Genomic DNA, 17,721 nt, shown 5'->3' with positions numbered 1-17,721 from the left:
AAAGAAAACTAACATTATTTTAGTAACAATATAAAACGTATACTAACTTGAAAAATAACACCATTTTTCTTTATTTTCTCTATTTTTTATTTTTTATTAACATGCTCTATCCGAGCATATAGATGGGTTTTTTAATTGATTTTAATATGAAATCATGCATGTTTTTATGTAAAATGTACCTAAAATCTATGCATGATCAGTTACCACATTAGAAATTGAATAACAGACGTCGGGTGCATGTCTCACAGAATGTGAGGTTTCTTCGCGTACCCGAAGGAGTAATAAGAAGAACTTAAAGACTAACCATTCACAGCTGACATATTGTAGTTGTTACTTTACTTGTTTAGCAGTTGTTATGTTCCTTTACTGCTCTTAGTTACTTGTTCAACAGTTGTTTCAGTTCTTGTTATGTTCCTTTACTGCCTTAGTAACTTGTTTTGCAGTTACTTTAGTTATGTTACCTGTTTCACTTGGTTAACACTTGTCACATAAGCACTTACCTGACACCGACACATATACTTGTTATTTCATGATACTGCTTTATGTTTTCCCTCATAGAAGTGAGATATATATTGTTATTGTTTCTTCACCACCTCGCAAGAGGACTGACCCCGTTTTATGGGGATGCAGGTGATGAATAGGTACGGTGTTGATGTGACGACACACGATGGAGGCTTGGGGACCCACACTTAGCTGCAGATCTTGCTCCTGTTGGTTTTGGGTTTTATTGGGATACACTCCCTATTTTGAGACTTATTGCATTGTTACATTTTGTAACCTTAAATTGTTGGGTTGTATATCCCTCGATACTTGTGATCATACCTTTATTTTGTTTAATAGTCATCTATGTCGTACTCACCTGTGGTCGTCCAGACTTGCGGCCTTGCTACCTTCTTTACCCTTTGTTTTTGTTGTTTTCAGTAAAAACCCTTTCAAAAAAAAATCTATAAATGATGAACAAAGCAAGCCAACGAAAGACAATAAAAAATAATGTTGAATGAGAGCTTAACACAGCTAATCTACTGGTGGAGCATGCATGCATAGATGCCTTGACTCCACGGTTTCATGGTGTACTAAAACGAACACAAAGATCGTATTGAGCCTTCGCCTTTGATGCCTGGAAGAGGTTTGGATGTCACGGTTGCGATGGTTTTCCTCCAACAACAATGGTGGAGGTGCACTCTACGGCTGGGAGGAAGAGAAGAGAAAATGGGAGAGAGAGAGAGAGAGAGAGAGAAAGAGTTTAAAAAAAATCGTCCCTTTTGGGGCTCTCGATTTTTTTCAAAAGATCTCTTAAAGGAGGGGTATGTGAGATGGACGGTGGAGATTTCTTCTCCAAGATGTGGGGCTGGGAGTGGGTCATGGTTTCCCACTGCCGCCCACCTCTCCTACTAAAAAAACGTGATTTGAAAAAGTTTTTAAACATTTATAAGGGTGCTATGGGGCTGCAGCCCCATGCACCCAATGAGGTGAGTCCAACCTCATTATGGCCTTCCCCTTGGGAAAAGACATGGGGATTCTCTTGAATCCCAAAGGAAGAGGCTCCCTCAACGTCTACATGGCCTCCACACACCTTCCAAGGAGGAATAGTCGACACCTCCTTCTCCACATCAATAGCATTCTCTTTTTCTTTTTTCTTTTTTTTTATTTGGGTAGGGCCAATTGTGGCCCTCCCTTGAAACCCGTTTTTAGCCTCTTACGAGACTGCCATCCTTCCAGCTGGTCAACTTGACCAGCTGGTCTCATGGCCAAGGTCGTCCCAAGGCCATCCTAAGTGGACGACCCTAGCCTTGGTCAACCCTTGACCAACAAAGAAAATTAATCTTTTTACCGATATTGTTATTAAATGAATTTTTATTGTTCTACATCATGTATATTTATTTTTATTTTATATTTTTAATGTAATTTAGCATTTCAAATCCTAATCAAGAGAAAGATCTTCTCTATGAACGAAATGGGTCTCGTTCGGGCCCTCGCTAAGTCACTAAGCGATCTCCCGTAAATCACATGCACTGACGAGGTTTTTCCATCGTTAGACCTCAAATTAAGGGACAACCCAAATATACGTATTATAAACTTGCCCAAAAATTTTTGGAGGTTAATTCGTCATAGATTTCCCTCAATTGCTATTTATTGTAAACTTATGCGAATTTGGACTCGTATCTCTACGTAGGTATAAATATGGAAGATTGTAAATTAAGCAAAAATTTTCCAATCACAATGCAATTCGTGCAATATTACCTTAAAATTATCAAGGACCTTACAAAGAGTGTTTCAAATATTTGTAATTTTCTTGGTTTTGCAGAATATTATCAAAGATTTATTTAGGACTTCTATAAAATAGTAACCCCAATGACTAAATTCTTTACAAAAGGATTAAGTTTGTATGGACTCAGCAGCTTGAAGAAAGTATTCAGAAGCTAAAGAAGAGGCTTACTTCAGCACTAGTTCTCACCTTACCATCAAGCCATGGAGGATTTGTAGTTTACAATGATGCATCACGGACATGACTTGAGGTGAACACCCCAAATTTTTACAAAAATCCAAAAATTCCCTTATTGCCCTGACCTCCAACTTTTGCATAAATTGGGTTAATCTCTGATCAAATTCCTTTTATTTCTCAAATTCACTGGAATCCAAATTCAAAATTCCACATCTGACCCAATCCTGGATCCAAATCGGATATATGGACCCAATTCTGATCTCGGATCTCTTATTCTTCAAAAAAAAACAAAAAAATTAAAAAATCAATTTCTTTATATTTTCTCAAAGGTTTTATTTGTAGCCGATCTCAAATTCGAGATCCAAATTCAACATTTCCTCAAAATAGCGGACCCAGAACCATTTTTGAAACCCTATTTCTAAAATTCTTTTCTCAAAAACCTCATTTTTAAAATCCTTATATCTCAAAATAAAAGTTTTTGCAAAAATACTTCAAATACCTCATTTTTTAAAATTCTCATGTTTCCCTTATGCTTTCGGGGTTTTGCTTTCAAAAACTCAGAAAAAGATAGCTTTTAAAATCCCTTTTTAACCAAAAAACCCTCTTTGAATTTTTTTTTCCAAAAACCACCTTTATGAAAATTTCCAAAAAATTGAAGGACCCCTTTTGAAACACTCCTAACGGCTTTTCGTTATAAAAGAAAGTGGTAGGGTCTCCATCGCCTTCACCCCTGCATGTTCTCCACAATTGAGCCTCTCCTTCTCCTTCATTTCTCCTCCCCCTTTCTTCTTCTTCTTCTTCCTATTTTCCTGGTCTTCTTCCTCCTCAACTGAAGAAAGTTCATCCTGCTGCAGAAGCTTCAAGCAATCCGGTAAGAGTTCTTTCCATTTTCCCTCCATAATTTTTTATTTCCTTGTTTTCTTTTAGTTTTTTTTTTTGTTAATTGCCCCCATTAATGCATTTGTTGTAGTGTTGGTCTGCCTATGGCATCACTAGCCTACACATTGCAACATCAACGGAGTTTTACTCCAACATCTCTTTCCTCTCTGCTTTTATTCGAGTTTCTTTGGTTTATTTATTCTCCAATTAAGCAGCCATGCTTTTCATCTAGATCATTTTATACTTTTAGCTGTAACATCTTTTTCTTTTCTCTCATCCTGATTTTTCTGTTTATAATTCCCTTTGATTTCGTTTTCTCATTTTTTATCTTAGTTTCTTGTTCATATCTCTGATTTCTTATTGTCATCCCCTCGTTTTACATTACAGTCGAACCCCCCCCCCTGTTTTGTTTAATTGACTTTGATTTTTCTTTCATCATTTCCGATTTCGCATTTCGTCTTCTCTTTCTTTGTTTTTCGGTTTGCATTTCCTCTTTGTCATTTTGATTGCAATTCCTTTTGCTCATTTCAGAAGCTCCCCTCTTCTCTCTGTCATTTTCTTTTTTTTCTTTTTTTGTTTTTATTTTTTATTTACATTTTCTTTGGATTCTTTTTTTTTTACTCTGCCCCCTTAACGCATCCTCCATAATCCTGATTTGCATATAGCAAATTCGGCTTATGGATACGCAATATTAATGGAATTCATTGATTCCAACAATTGATTTCCTGTTCTTCTTTTACTTCTTTATTTATTTCATTTGTCTCTTCCATTTTTCACATCTCTAAGGTCCACGATAATTTTGAGGTAATATTACACGAAGTGTTGATGTGAATAGAAATTTCTTGTTTAATTTGCGAGCTTTTCATTTTTTGTACCTTCGTAGAGATACGAGTTGAAAATTACGTAAGTCTAATGTAAATAGCAATTAAGGGAAATTTGTGCCGAATTAACCTCCAAAATTTTTAGGGTAAGTTTATTATTTGTATATTTGGGTTGTCTCCAAATTTGAGGCCCAAATGACCGAAAAACCTCGTCAGTGCATGTGATTTACGAGAGATCGCTTAGTAAAGTAACGAGGGCAGAAACGAGAGCCATTTCATATGAAGATAAGATTTTCCTCATGGTTAGGCTTCGGAAAGATAATTGCATTAAAAATTTAAAGTAAAAATAATATGTATATGAGGTAGATCATTTGAGACTGCTTTGGGATGAGTTTGGCCATGAGACCAGCTGGTCAAGTTGACCAGCTGGGAGGGTGGCAAGTTCATAATTTGTGGAAAGGACGAATTTCAAAGGGAGGGCCACAATTGGCCCTACCCAAAACAAAAAAAAACTAACTAAAAAGAAAATGGAAATTTATGAGAATGTGGGGTGGTTGACTATCTTCCTTGGAGGGTGCGTGGAGGCCATAATGACGTTGAAGGAATCATTGGCCTTGGGATTCAAGGAATCCCAATGACACTTCACAAGGGGAAGGTCATTATAAAGGTAAGAACACCTCATTGGGTGCATGGGACGGCAGCCCCATGTCACCCTTGTAATCTTTAAGACCCATTTCAAACCCTTAACACCGGTTGGAGGAGCTGGGCGGTAGTGGGAAACTGTGACCCACTTCCAGCCCCTCATCTTGGTGAGGCTAATCCTCACCGTCTATATCCCACCTACCCCTTTAAAACCTTCTTTGAAAAAAATTGAGAGCCCAAAAGGGCAATTTTTTTCTCTCACATTCCCTCACTCTCTCTCCTATTCTTTCTTCTCTCACTCTTCTTCTTTTCCAAGCCATGGAGTGTACCTCAACCACCTTTGAGGAAGACCCTTGCAGCCATGACATCCATCCCCTTCCAAGCTTCTAAGGTGAAGGTTCAAAACGAGTGTCTTGTTTATTTTCTTTTTAGAAAAATTCAGAAAAGTTGAACCATGAAGCCGTGGAGTCAAGGCATCAGTGTATGCATGCTCCACCGGTGGATTTAGTTGTGACGCCCCAAACCCCGACCTTGTAAAAACCTTGAGTTTTTTTTTTTTTTTGAAGGATATACAGAGTGAAAAACAACTAGCGGAAGTAAAGGAGGGAAACAGGAGTAAAGCAAAGGCCGCAAGTCTGAGCGAGCCACAGTGAGAAAACCAAACCACAGTAGACAAATAAAGTATTCTTCATTTCCACAATAGTTATAATGATACAAAAATGAGACTGGGTACAAAAAGGAACAGTCTCCCAAAAAGGAGAGGTACAACCCCTCAAACCCCAAAACCAGAAAGAGCCAGAATCTGCTGCAAAGTGTGGGTCTCAAGGCTCCTGTTGTGCGCCGTCGCATCGCGCTGCATCTACTCGTCACCTGTATCCCCATAAAACGGGGTCAGTACTCTTGCGAGTTGGTGAGACAAACCATCCATACATTATCGTTTTTAAGGAAAAGCATAAGGTAAGTAACATGCCACAAGTGAGCTAAGTACAAGATTATAACTAGCATGATGGAACAATTAGAAACACTTGAATAAAAGTACCAGTGCGTGTCAGGTAGGTGCACGTGCCACAAGACTGTAAAACTACAAGTAAGTAACAGTGCAACTACTAAAGTAACAACACAGAAACTGAACGACAGAAGTAGCAGCTAAAGTAACAAAGTAGGAACCAACCAACAGAGGGTAGCAACTGAACAAAAGTGTGTACTGCTCTAAAGTAGCAACTACAGTAAGTCAGTCTGTTTGGTTAGTCCTTATGTTCATCTTTTTACCTCGTTCGGGTACGCGAAGGAAAACCCTCGAGTTCTGTGAGACATGCACCCGGCGTCTGTTATTCAATTTCTAATGTGGTAACCGGGGATGCTACAGAACGAGGAAACCACCTGCGGGCGACACGCAGCCAGGAGAAACCTTTCGCAGGGGTGAAGGATTGCAATCCGTACTACTGCAGTAGTAAAGGTCCCTGAAAAAAAAAAGGGTACCTTGACCTCCCTAACTCCGAGTGACTGGAGGTCAGAGGGCACATCGGCTCCTCTAAAGAACAAGTCGTAGTAACGATACGTCACTCGGGGTTGTACCGTTCACCCTCTCCCTGGGTGAACAAATTGTGAATGGGGCGCGGCAGGTTTATCTTATTTAGGCTCTTACTTCAGGTCATACCTCCTCTCGAGGTAGTCGTGCCTCGTGGTCCCCGCGGGGTACGCAAACGAGGACTTGGCCTGCCCCTTCACGTGCTCAGCCTCACACGGCTTCCACGAGCACATCGCCTGTGAGGGCGATAATTATGCCATTTTATTTTATGCCTAGGATGACACGAACATGTGAGCACATTCTCACTGACCCGGGCCATTACCCGTAGACTCCAACCGAGTCTCAAAACCTCAACAGGGCAAAAGTGTCAACCCCTATGATAATTTGAATACCACTTCAAGTGTATGCCATGTAAAGCGCACCTCTGGTGCAGTGTTTATCTATCAATATACGAGAGAGGTCCAAACCCGAAGAAACTCAACAAGTGAGCTGGTGATGTGAGTGTCCAAACGTGCCAACTTGCTCTCATGAGATGGAACAACCCGCATTGGTGCAAGTTCGTCAAACCACACGTGTACCATATTAACACGACAATTCTCGTGTAGCGAGGCCATCCGCCAGGGGTTCTCGCAAATCCAACACTCACAAGTGTCAGGGGAAGAGAAAATCAATATTATCCCATACTAATGGGAATAACATTGGCATAACCAAAAGTGGGGTAGGCAACCCACCAGGGGTCCTCGCAAATCCCACACTCACAAGTGTCAGGGAAAGAGAAATCAATATTATCCCATACTAATGGGAATAACATTGGCATAACCAAAAGTGGGGTCTGCACGCCTGGGGCATGAAATCGACCGCAACCTTAAAGGTCCGAGCACTCCAAGGGGCTGCCCAATGAAGGGACAGGGTTACCGAGTGCCTTAGCACCCGGTGTCGTTGTGGCGCCAACATTGGGAACCCAAAACCCGAAAGGGGGGGGGGGGGGGGGCTGACCAAGTGGCTAGGCCACGGGGCTCTGTCACCCTTAATCCCCGCCTAGGAACTAGCCCCATGGGGCTGACGGCCATACTGGCCTCAGCTCGCATGCGCCAACCCGGGTGTGCCAGCACCCGGCTAAGCCTAAAGTGCCCACAAGAGGGCTAGGCTTAGCCCAGGGCCCTACGGGCCAACAGAGACCTTAAGCGAGGTCTGGCTCACTCATGACTAGACTTAGCTGGGTCATGAAAGACCCCTGGTCTGAACCCAGCTGTGGGTTCGGACCAGGGTGTCGGGCCTTAGCCCACACCCATAGGGGTGCGGCTAACCCAACCACCCGGTTGGGTGAGCCAGGCCAAAGGCTCTGGCCTGGACCCGATTGGTCCAGGCCCGGCCAACCGAAAAGGGGGCAGGGCACTAACTGGGGTGCCCCACAGACACCCCTGGTCTGACCCGGGGGTGGGTCCTGACCAAAACACCCAGCGGGTGCTCGCCAGCCTGCAGTGGGCACCAAGGAGGTGGCCAAGGTGGGGCGCCCAAGGCAGGGTGGCGGTCTGGACCACTGGAGGTCCAGACCCAGCCTGACTACCCCAGCAACCGAAGTTGCTGGGGGCAGGCCACGCCTGGTCTGACCCGGCCAAGGGTCCAGACCAGGCCCAAAATGGGCCAACGCACCACTAAGTGGTGCGCCCAGCACCATGCCCCGGGTGCACTAAGCACCCGGCTCTAGGCTGCACTGCAGCCACCAGGCCAAGGAGGAGGGGGAGGCTGCCTGCTACAGACTCCAAGTCTGTAGCATCTGGCTCAGCCCAACCATGGGCCGAGCCAGGTCGCACCCACCTGGCGCACCCACTTAGTGGCTGCGCCAAAGAGGTGACCCAGGTGCCATGCGCACCAGGCCACCCGCCTGCCAAAAGGGCCCTGGGCCCGGTCAAAGCACCAGGAAAGGGGCCCATGCAGGCCCCTGGTTCGAGCCAAGTGGTGGCTCGAGCCAGGGCCTGCAGCCCCGATGTGGCAGGTCAGGCCTTAACCCCAAAAAAAAAATCTCCCGGGTGCTAAGGCACCCGGGTGGTGCGTGTGCACCCACCAAGGGAAAAGAGGGGGAAGTGGTAGTGTGGGTGTGTGCGCGCACCCACGGTGGGCTCACCCGTGGTGGGCTCACCCATGGGTGGACCTACCTCGGGTAGGTCTGGGTCCAGTGTGGCCCAGACCACCCAAGCTTACCCAAAGGCTGCAGCATCAGCTGCAGCCAACCCAGCAAAAAGGGAAAGGCCGGACTGACCGACTTGGGTCAGTCCGGGGCTCGTCCCGGGGCCTGCAACTTCCCAGCCCAACAGCAGTGGGCTCGGCAAGGCCACCAACCGGCCTGGGCTGGCCTTGCAAGGGCTCAGCCCAGCACCTAGCCCAGCTCCAGCCCAAAAAAAGGGGGGGGGGGCGCTCTAGCATCACCACGAACCGAACACACACACACAGAAATTTTTTTTGAAACACAAAAAAAAATTTAAACAAAAACAAAGAAGGAGGGCCTCACCTTAGTGCTGGGTTGGCCCAGCTGAACAACAGCTCCAAGAGGGGAAAATGGAGGGAGTGAAGAAGAGGAAGAAGGAGAAGTGTGGGAGGAGAGAGAGAGAGGAGAAAAGTGGAAGAAGGGGGGGGGGGGGCATCGACCCTCTCCCTCTTCCCTTGCTTTGCTTAAAAAAGGGGAAGGGGAAGATGGGTGGTGGGGAGTGAAGGAGGGGAGATGTGTGGTCTCCCCCTCCCACGCCCCACCCTACTCTAACACCCTAAGGGGGGGGGGGGCTAAGGTACCTTGTACCTTCCAACCACTCCCCTTAATCAAAGGGGAGTGGTTGGCCTTGACCCTCAAGGTCAAGGTCAAGGCCTCCCACCATAAAAATCGCCCTCCCTTCCCTTTTTTTCTATTTATTTATTTTATTTTTTTTGAAAAAGGGGGCAAGGGCTACCCCCTAAGGGGCGCCCAGCCTAGTCCCCCAAAACGTGGGCTGTGCCCACCCACTTTTGAAAATCCCTCTTTAAGGCCTCAAATAGAAAATTTTCCAACTTTTCAAAAATCTCATTTTGAAAAGTGGTTTTTTGTAAATACTTCTTTTCATAAGCCTTTAAAAGGAGACATGGGCTGAGGTGGGTCCCATGTCAACTTCTCTAAATTCACAAACCTACCCCTTGTAAAACATTTTTCTAAAACCCTCTACTAGGTTTTGAGGATTTTGCAATTTACCTCCTCTTTTCTTTTTGAAAAATTTCAATATAATAAACGTTAAAAAGAACTAATCTATACTAATTTAAAAATCAAGATTTTTAATTACATTTCGTAAATTAAGGTTTAAGCTTTCATAAAGTATATTTAACTTCTCAGTTACGGCGAAATTGGGCCTCGGTATGACTCAAAATTACCGATATACTCTTTTTTGCCAAAATCTGTGAAATAACGAGATATTTCTCTCGTTTAAACCCCAACTCCGGGGTGAACTCATGTGAACACAATATACACATAATCTATAAATATTGAGGTTGGATCCGTCGCGGTTTGCCCCGAATCGCCTTGTAGAGCAAATCCACACGATTCAAAACCTCAAAAAGCGATAATTGCTAAAAATTGCGAGTATTGCCCGTGCCTAAACAAGAATTTCTCAACAAGTAGAAATATTTCATTTAGAATTCTTCAGAAAAATAGTGGGGCTTACATCCTTCCCTCCAAAAAGGGGATTTCGTCTGCGAAATCACGAACGCTAGGCCACAAAAAGATCAGGGTATTTCTCCCTCATGCTGGCCTCTGGCTCCCATGTGCATTCTTCAATGCCATGGTGTTGCCACCGTACCTTAACCAATGGAATGGTCTTGGTACGGAGAACTTGGTCGCGACGATCGACGATCTCAACAGGTCTTTCGACCACCGTTAAATCCTCTTGAACTTCGACATCTTCGTATCGGATGACGTGTGACGGGTCCGGAATGTACTTCCTTAACATCGACACATGGAAAACGTTATGAATTTGAGCATACTGCTGCGGTAGCTCAATCCGATAGGCTGCTCCACCGATCCTTTCAAGGATCCTGAACGGCCCAACGTATCTAGGACTCAACTTTCCTTTCTTCCCGAAACGAAAGACGCTCTTCGTCGGTGATACTTTCACAAAAACCATGTCATTGACATCAAACTGAAGCTCTCGCCGCCTCTTATCGGCGTAACTCTTCTGTCTGTCCTGGGCTGCCTTCAGACGTTCTTGGATCTTCTGCACTTGCTGAGTGTAGTGCTGGAGAACAATCGGCGATTCACTGGATCGATCGCTGATATCGTCCCAATATGACGGTGATCGGCAAGGTCTCCCGTACAAGGCCTCGTACGGAGCCATACCAATACTAGCGTGATAACTATTGTTGTAGGCAAACTCGACCAAACATAAGTGCGAATCCCAATCACCTTTCCAGTCGAGCATACAAGCTCGCAACATATCTTCTAATGTCTGTATCGTCCTTTCTGACTGGCCATCAGTTTGAGGGTGAAAGGCAGTACTAAACTTCAACTTCGTTCCCAAAGCTGACTGTAACTGTCCCCATAATCGTGACGTGAATCTGGGATCACGGTCCGAAATGATAGACGTAGGTACACCATGTAACCGTACAATCTCTCGGATATACAAGTCTGCTAAGCTCTCAAGCGGCTGACTAAATCGGATAGGTAAGAAGTGAGCAGACTTGGTGAGTCTGTCCACAATCACCCATATCGCATCGTGCTTTCGCCTAGTTCGCGGTAAACCTACCACAAAATCCATCGTGATATCCTCCCATTTCCACTGAGGAATCTCAATCCTCTGCATGGTGCCACCGGGACGTTGGTGCTCGATCTTGATTTGCTGACAAGTCAAACACCTCGAGACATACGCTGCGACTTCACGCTTCATCCCGTTCCACCAATACTTTCGCTGAAGGTCCTTAAACATCTTAGTACCACCAGGATGGACGGTGTACTTTGACAGATGTGCCTCATCAAGAATCTCCTTTCTCAACTCAGGGTCATTCGGTACCCAAAGTCGATCCTTCATGCGGATGCCACCGCTATCGTCTACGCAAAAGACTGAGCCCTCTTCACGAGCTCGGTCAACAAACTTCTGATATTGAGTGTTCCGTTTATGCGCCTCAATAACCTTAGGCAAGAATTCTGATCGAATGGCCAACCCAGACAATCTGATCGTTCCGCCTCTGATCGCGAATGGCTTCCAAGCCACGAAATCTTCGATCAACCTCTGGCTCCACACTAGACTAGCCAGAACACTGCTCGATTTGCGACTAAGCGCATCTGCAACAACGTTCGCCTTACCAGGATGATAAGACAACGTAAACTCATAATCCTTGATAAACTCGAGCCAGCGACGCTGTGTCATATTCAATTCCTTCTGGGAAAATAAATACTTGAGACTCTTGTGGTCAGAGAAGACCTCGAATGTATCTCCGTACAGATAATGTCGCCAGGACTTCAAGGCGAACACCACAGCTGCTAACTCCAAGTCATGAGTCGGATAATTCCTCTCGTGAATCTTCAGCTGCCGCGAAGCATACGCAATAACTCGACCGTGCTGCATGAGCACGCATCCCAGTCCGGTACCCGAGGCGTCTGTGTACACCACAAAATTGCCTCTGCCAGAAGGTAAAGCTAGCACCGGAGAAGTAGTCAGCTTCGTCTTCAGGATTTGGAAACTTTCTTCACAAGAGTCAGTCCACTCGAACTTGACTCCCTTACGCAGAAGTTTCGTCAAAGGAAGCGTAATCCTGGAAAAGTCCTGAATGAAACGCCGGTAGTATCCAGCTAACCCGAGAAAACTGCGAATATCGGTGACAGACTGAGGCTGCTTCCAGTCCAACACTGCTTCGACCTTTGCTGGATCAACTGACACCCCATCACTGGATATCACATGACCTAAAAACATGACGCGTCGAAGCCAAAACTCGCACTTGGAGAACTTGGCGAACAATCTGTGCTCCTGAAGTACTCCCAACACAATACGCAGATGTTCTCGGTGCTGCTCAGGGGTTTCTGAGTAGATCAAGATATCGTCGATAAACACGATCACAAAAGTATCCACGAACGGACGAAAGATACGATTCATCAAATCCATGAATGCTGCTGGTGCATTCGTGAGCCCAAAAGGCATCACAACGAACTCGTACAACCCGTACCTAGTTCGAAATGCCGTCTTCGAGACATCTTCTTCTCGGATCCGGAGTTGATGATAACCCGATCTGAGGTCGATCTTCGAGAATATCTTTGCTCTCTGCAACTGATCAAAGAGATCTATTCTCGGCCACAAATATTTGTTCTTAATCGTCGCTTGGTTGAGCATTCTGTAGTCAATGCACAACCTCAGGGATCCGTCTTTCTTCTTAACGAACAAAACAGGTGCACCCCACGGCGATGCACTGTTTCTGATAAACCCTTGCTCCATCAACTCTTCCAACTGACGCTTCAGTTCTTCGAGTTCTGCCGGAGCCATACGATATGGTGCCTTCGAGATCGGAGTCGTTCCAGGTAGCAACTCAATACAAAACTCGATCTCGCGCTTCGGGGGTAATCCAGGCAGTTTCTCAGGAAACACATCGTGGAACTCCCGAACTACCTCTAGATCCTCGATAGGGGTTAGCACTTATTCAACTGGGGCGATATTGACCAAGAAAGCAGTACCCCCATTCCATAGATATTTCTGAACCTTAAATGACGAAATCATACGACTGCCTCGAACAGGTCGAGCAAGGCTGATCTCCAAAACTGGACGATCAGGAGGATATAAAACCACCTTGCCTTCTCTGCATAGAACTTGAGCATGATACTCAAACAACCAATCCATGCCTAGAATGACATCAAACTCCATCATGTCTAGCAGGATGAAATCAGCTGGCAAGTCCTGACTTGCCACTGACACCTCCACGCTCGGAATGTACAAGGTACATAAAGACTGATCACCAGTCAGCGTACGAACTTCCAACGGATAATTCAACAATACAGCAGACATAGGCAAGGAACTAGAAAATCTCGAAGCTATGAAAGAATGCGAAGCACCACAGTCAAACAAGGTAAAAGCTGCATGACCAGCGACTGAAATAGTACCTTGGACCAACTCTCCCTTGGTCACTTGCTCGATAGTGGCTGCGTAGGCACGCCCTGCCACCATCTTCTGGTTACCCGTCTTCTGCTGGGAAGATTGCTGCGACGGGTACGTCTGCTGCTGCTGAGGAAGTCGCTGAGGCGCTGGCTGTGATGTTCCTGGCGTGTTCCTCCTCAGATCGTCGAACTGCTTTTTCCGACAATCCTTGATGTAGTGGCCCATCTTGCCACAATAGATGCATCCTCCAAGGTCCCGTGGACACGGTCGGCCAGGATGATCCATCCGACACTTTGGGCAACCTGATGTTGCCACCATCTGTCTATGTTGTTGCTGCTGCTGGGGCTGGCGATTCTGTCGCTGCCGGTTGTTGTGATTCCTCTTTGCTGGCGGGGCGGACTTCTTTCCACCCGAATTTTGCTGAAATGAACGTTTCTTAGGCCAACTCTTTTGGCCTTGCTGCTGCTGGTTACCCTTGGACTGTGGAGTCTTCTGGGAGTCGGTCCACTCCTGCTCCAGAAGTACAGCCGTCTCCAGGGCTTCCTCAAGAGTCGAGGGAGCACGCGTGAACACTCTCAGGCGTAGGGCTAACTTCAATCCACGAGCGAACTTCATCGCTCGTTCCTTCTCAGTCACGTACACATGTGGACAGAAGCGCTCCAGGCTTCTGAACTTCGTGATGTAGTCTGCCAAGGTAGAGCTCCCCTGCTGAAGGTCGAGGAACTCCTGCATCTTACGATTGCGCTCGTGGGTCGGAAAATAGGCCGCGTAGAAGACCTCCACGAACTGCTCCCATGTAACTGGTCCACCTCCAAACTTGACATCCCAGGTGGTCGCCCACCACCTTTCGGCATCCTTCCGGAGCCGGTACGAGCCAAAGTCTACCTTTCTGTCGTCACTGACCTGCAGCACACGGAAGATCCGCTCAATCTCTCGTATCCAATCCTCGGCTGCCTCGGGTGTAGACTTTCCATCAAAGGAGGGAGGGTTCATAGCCATGAACTGCTTATAGGGCACGGCTGTCGCTGGAACTGGAGAGGGAGTAGGAACTGGGGTCTCTCGCTCCTGAGAGGTCCGCATGTTCTCTCCCATAGCACGCATGGCCTCAGCCTGCCTGCCCACAACCTCAGCTAGGTTGCTCACAGTGTCCATGATACGATCGCAACGCTCGCGCCAAGCCATCTTGTGCAAAAAGGAAGACACGTGTAAGCGATAAGACAAGTCAAAACATAACTTCATTACTTAAAAAGCATATGTATACATATCACCAGTACAAGCCAAAATTACCCTTTCTATAACAGGGTTACAATACATAAATCTCCGCCACAATGCAAAAACAAAGCAAGTCTATAAAAGGAACACTGACTCAGTGTTCCGACCACACATGTTCACATCTGAACGAACACAATCACCGCTGCCTACGAGTGTAGTAGTTGCGGTAGGTGTTCCGATTTCCGTATCGCCTCTGCATCGGACGGGGAGGAGAAGCAGGTGAATACTCTGGAGGACTCACTGCCTGAGACCCCGGAGGCGAAGCTGGCGTGTACTCGGGAGAAACAGAGCGTGAGTAGGACGCTGGCGTGTACTCGGGAGAACCTGGTGCAACTATTGCATCTCCCACAGGGTCAACTGCTGACTGTGCCGGACTACCCTCGGGGGCCTCATTCTCCTCGGTCTCAGCGTTACCCCTAATGAGTTCGTCGCCCAACTTACGCTGACACTCGATCTCTATATGACCCCTAAAGCCACAGTAGGGGCATATGCTCAAGGCACGAGGACAAATCTGTCCTGCGTGATACTCGTCACATCTCCCACAAGGAGGTGCCGGATGTGCAAGTATTCGGGCACTCCGCACAATTTGCTGAACCGCTTGATCGAGGGCCTCTGTGCCTCGAATCAGGTCGATAAGAGCTCCGAGCATTCACTCATTTCTCGAGTCAGCAGGCATCTAACAGGTTATGCAACAAGTTAAGCATGCAAAGCTAAGTACAGCAGAAATCATTAAGAAACAATTGAAAATAATAATTCAGATCATACTTACAGTGCGATGAACGTTGCACACAGAAGTCTTGGACCACACTTATAAACTGCAGCTCTGATACCAATCTCTGTGACGCCCCAAACCCCGACCTTGTAAAAACCTTGAGTTTTTTTTTTTTTGAAGGATATACAGAGTGAAAAACAACTAGCGAAAGTAAATGAGGGAAACAGGGGTAAAGCAAAGGCCGCAAGTCTGAGCGAGCCACAGTGAGAAAACCAAACCACAGTAGACAAATAAAGTATTCTTCATTTCCACAATAGTTATAATGATACAAAAACGAGACTGGGTACAAAAAGGAACAGTCTCCCAAAAAGGAGAGGTACAACCCCTCAAACCCCAAAACCAGAAGGAGCCAGAATCTGCTGCAAAGTGTGGGTCTCAAGGCTCCTGTTGTGCGCCGTCGCATCGCGCTGCATCTACTCGTCACCTGTATCCCCATAAAATGGGGTCAGTACTCTTGCGAGTTGGTGAGACAAACCATCCATACATTATCGTTTTTAAGGAAAAGCATAAGGTAAGTAACATGCCACAAGTGAGCTAAGTACAAGATTATAACTAGCATGATGGAACAGTTAGAAACACTTGAATAAAAGTACCAGTGCGTGTCAGGTAGGTGCACGTGCCACAAGACTATAAAACTACAAGTAAGTAACAGTGCAACTACTAAAGTAACAACACAGAAACTGAACGACAGAAGTAGCAGCTAAAGTAACAAAGTAGGAACCAACCAACAGAGGGTAGCAACTGAACAAAAGTGTGTACTGCTCTAAAGTAGCAACTACAGTAAGTCAGTTTGTTTGGTTAGTCTTTATGTTCATCTTTTTACCTCCTTCGGGTACGCGAAGGAAAACCCTCGAGTTCTGTGAGACATGCACCCGGCGTCTCTTATTCAATTTCTAATGTGGTAACCGGGGATGCTATAGAATGAGGAAACCACCTGCGGGCGACACGCAGCCAGGAGAAACCTTTCGCAGGGGTGAAGGATTGCAATCCGTACTACTGCAGTAGTAAAGGTCCCTGAAAAAAAAGGGGTACCTTGACCTCCCTAACTCCGAGTGACTGGAGGTCAGAGGGCACATCGGCTCCTCTAAAGAACAAGTCGTAGTAACGATACGTCACTCGGGGTTGTACCGTTCACCCTCTCCCTGGGTGACCAAATTGTGAATGGGGCGCGGCAGGTTTATCTTATTTAGGCTCTTACTTCAGGTCATACCTCCTCTCGAGGTAGTCGTGCCTCGTGGTCCTCGCGGGGTACGCAAACGAGGACTTGGCCTGCCCCTTCACGTGCTCAGCCTCACACGGCTTCCACGAGCACATCGCCTGTGAGGGCGATAATTATGCCATTTTATTTTATGCCTAGGATGACACGAACATGTGAGCACATTCTCACTGACCCGGGCCATTACCCGTAGACTCCAACCGAGTCTCAAAACCTCAACAGGGCAAAAGTGTCAACCCCTATGATAATTTGAATACCTCTTCAAGTGTATGCCATGTAAAGCGCACCTCTGGTGCAGTGTTTATCTATCAATATACGAGAGAGGTCCAAACCCGAAGAAACTCAACAAGTGAGCTGGTGATGTGAGTGTCCAAACGTGCCAACTTGCTCTCATGAGATGGAACAACCCGCATTGGTGCAAGTTCGTCAAACCACACGCGTACCATATTAACACGACAATTCTCGTGTAGCGAGGCCATCCGCCAGGGGTTCTCGCAAATCCAACACTCACAAGTGTCAGGGGAAGAGAAAATCAATATTATCCCATACTAATGGGAATAACATTGGCATAACCAAAAGTGGGGTAGGCCACCCACCAGGGGTCCTCGCAAATCCCACACTCACAAGTGTCAGGGAAAGAGAAATCAATATTATCCCATACTAATGGGAATAACATTGGCATAACCAAAAGTGGGGTCCGCACGCCTGGGGCACGAAATCGACCGCAACCTTAAAGGTCCGAGCACTCCAAGGGGCTGCCCAACGAAGGGACAGGGTTATCGGGTGCCTTAGCACCCGGTGTCGTTGTGACGCCAACATTGGGAACCCAAAACCCGAAAGGGGGGGGGGGGGGGGGGCTGACCAAGTGGCTAGGCCACGAGGCTCTGTCACCCTTAATCCCCGCATAGGAACTAACCCCATGGGGCTGACGGCCATACTGGCCTCAGCCCGCATGCGCCAACCCGGGTGTGCCAGCACCCGGCTAAGCCTAAAGTGCCCACAAGAGGGCTAGGCTTAGCCCAGGGCCCTACGGGCCAACCGAGACCTTAAGCGA

Source organism: Nuphar pumila, chromosome 10 (assembly GCF_984573655.1).
Source record: "Nuphar pumila chromosome 10, dmNupPumi1.hap1.1, whole genome shotgun sequence".
Classification (NCBI taxonomy): domain Eukaryota; kingdom Viridiplantae; phylum Streptophyta; class Magnoliopsida; order Nymphaeales; family Nymphaeaceae; genus Nuphar; species Nuphar pumila.
Note: the sequence above shows the minus strand (reverse complement) of the source record.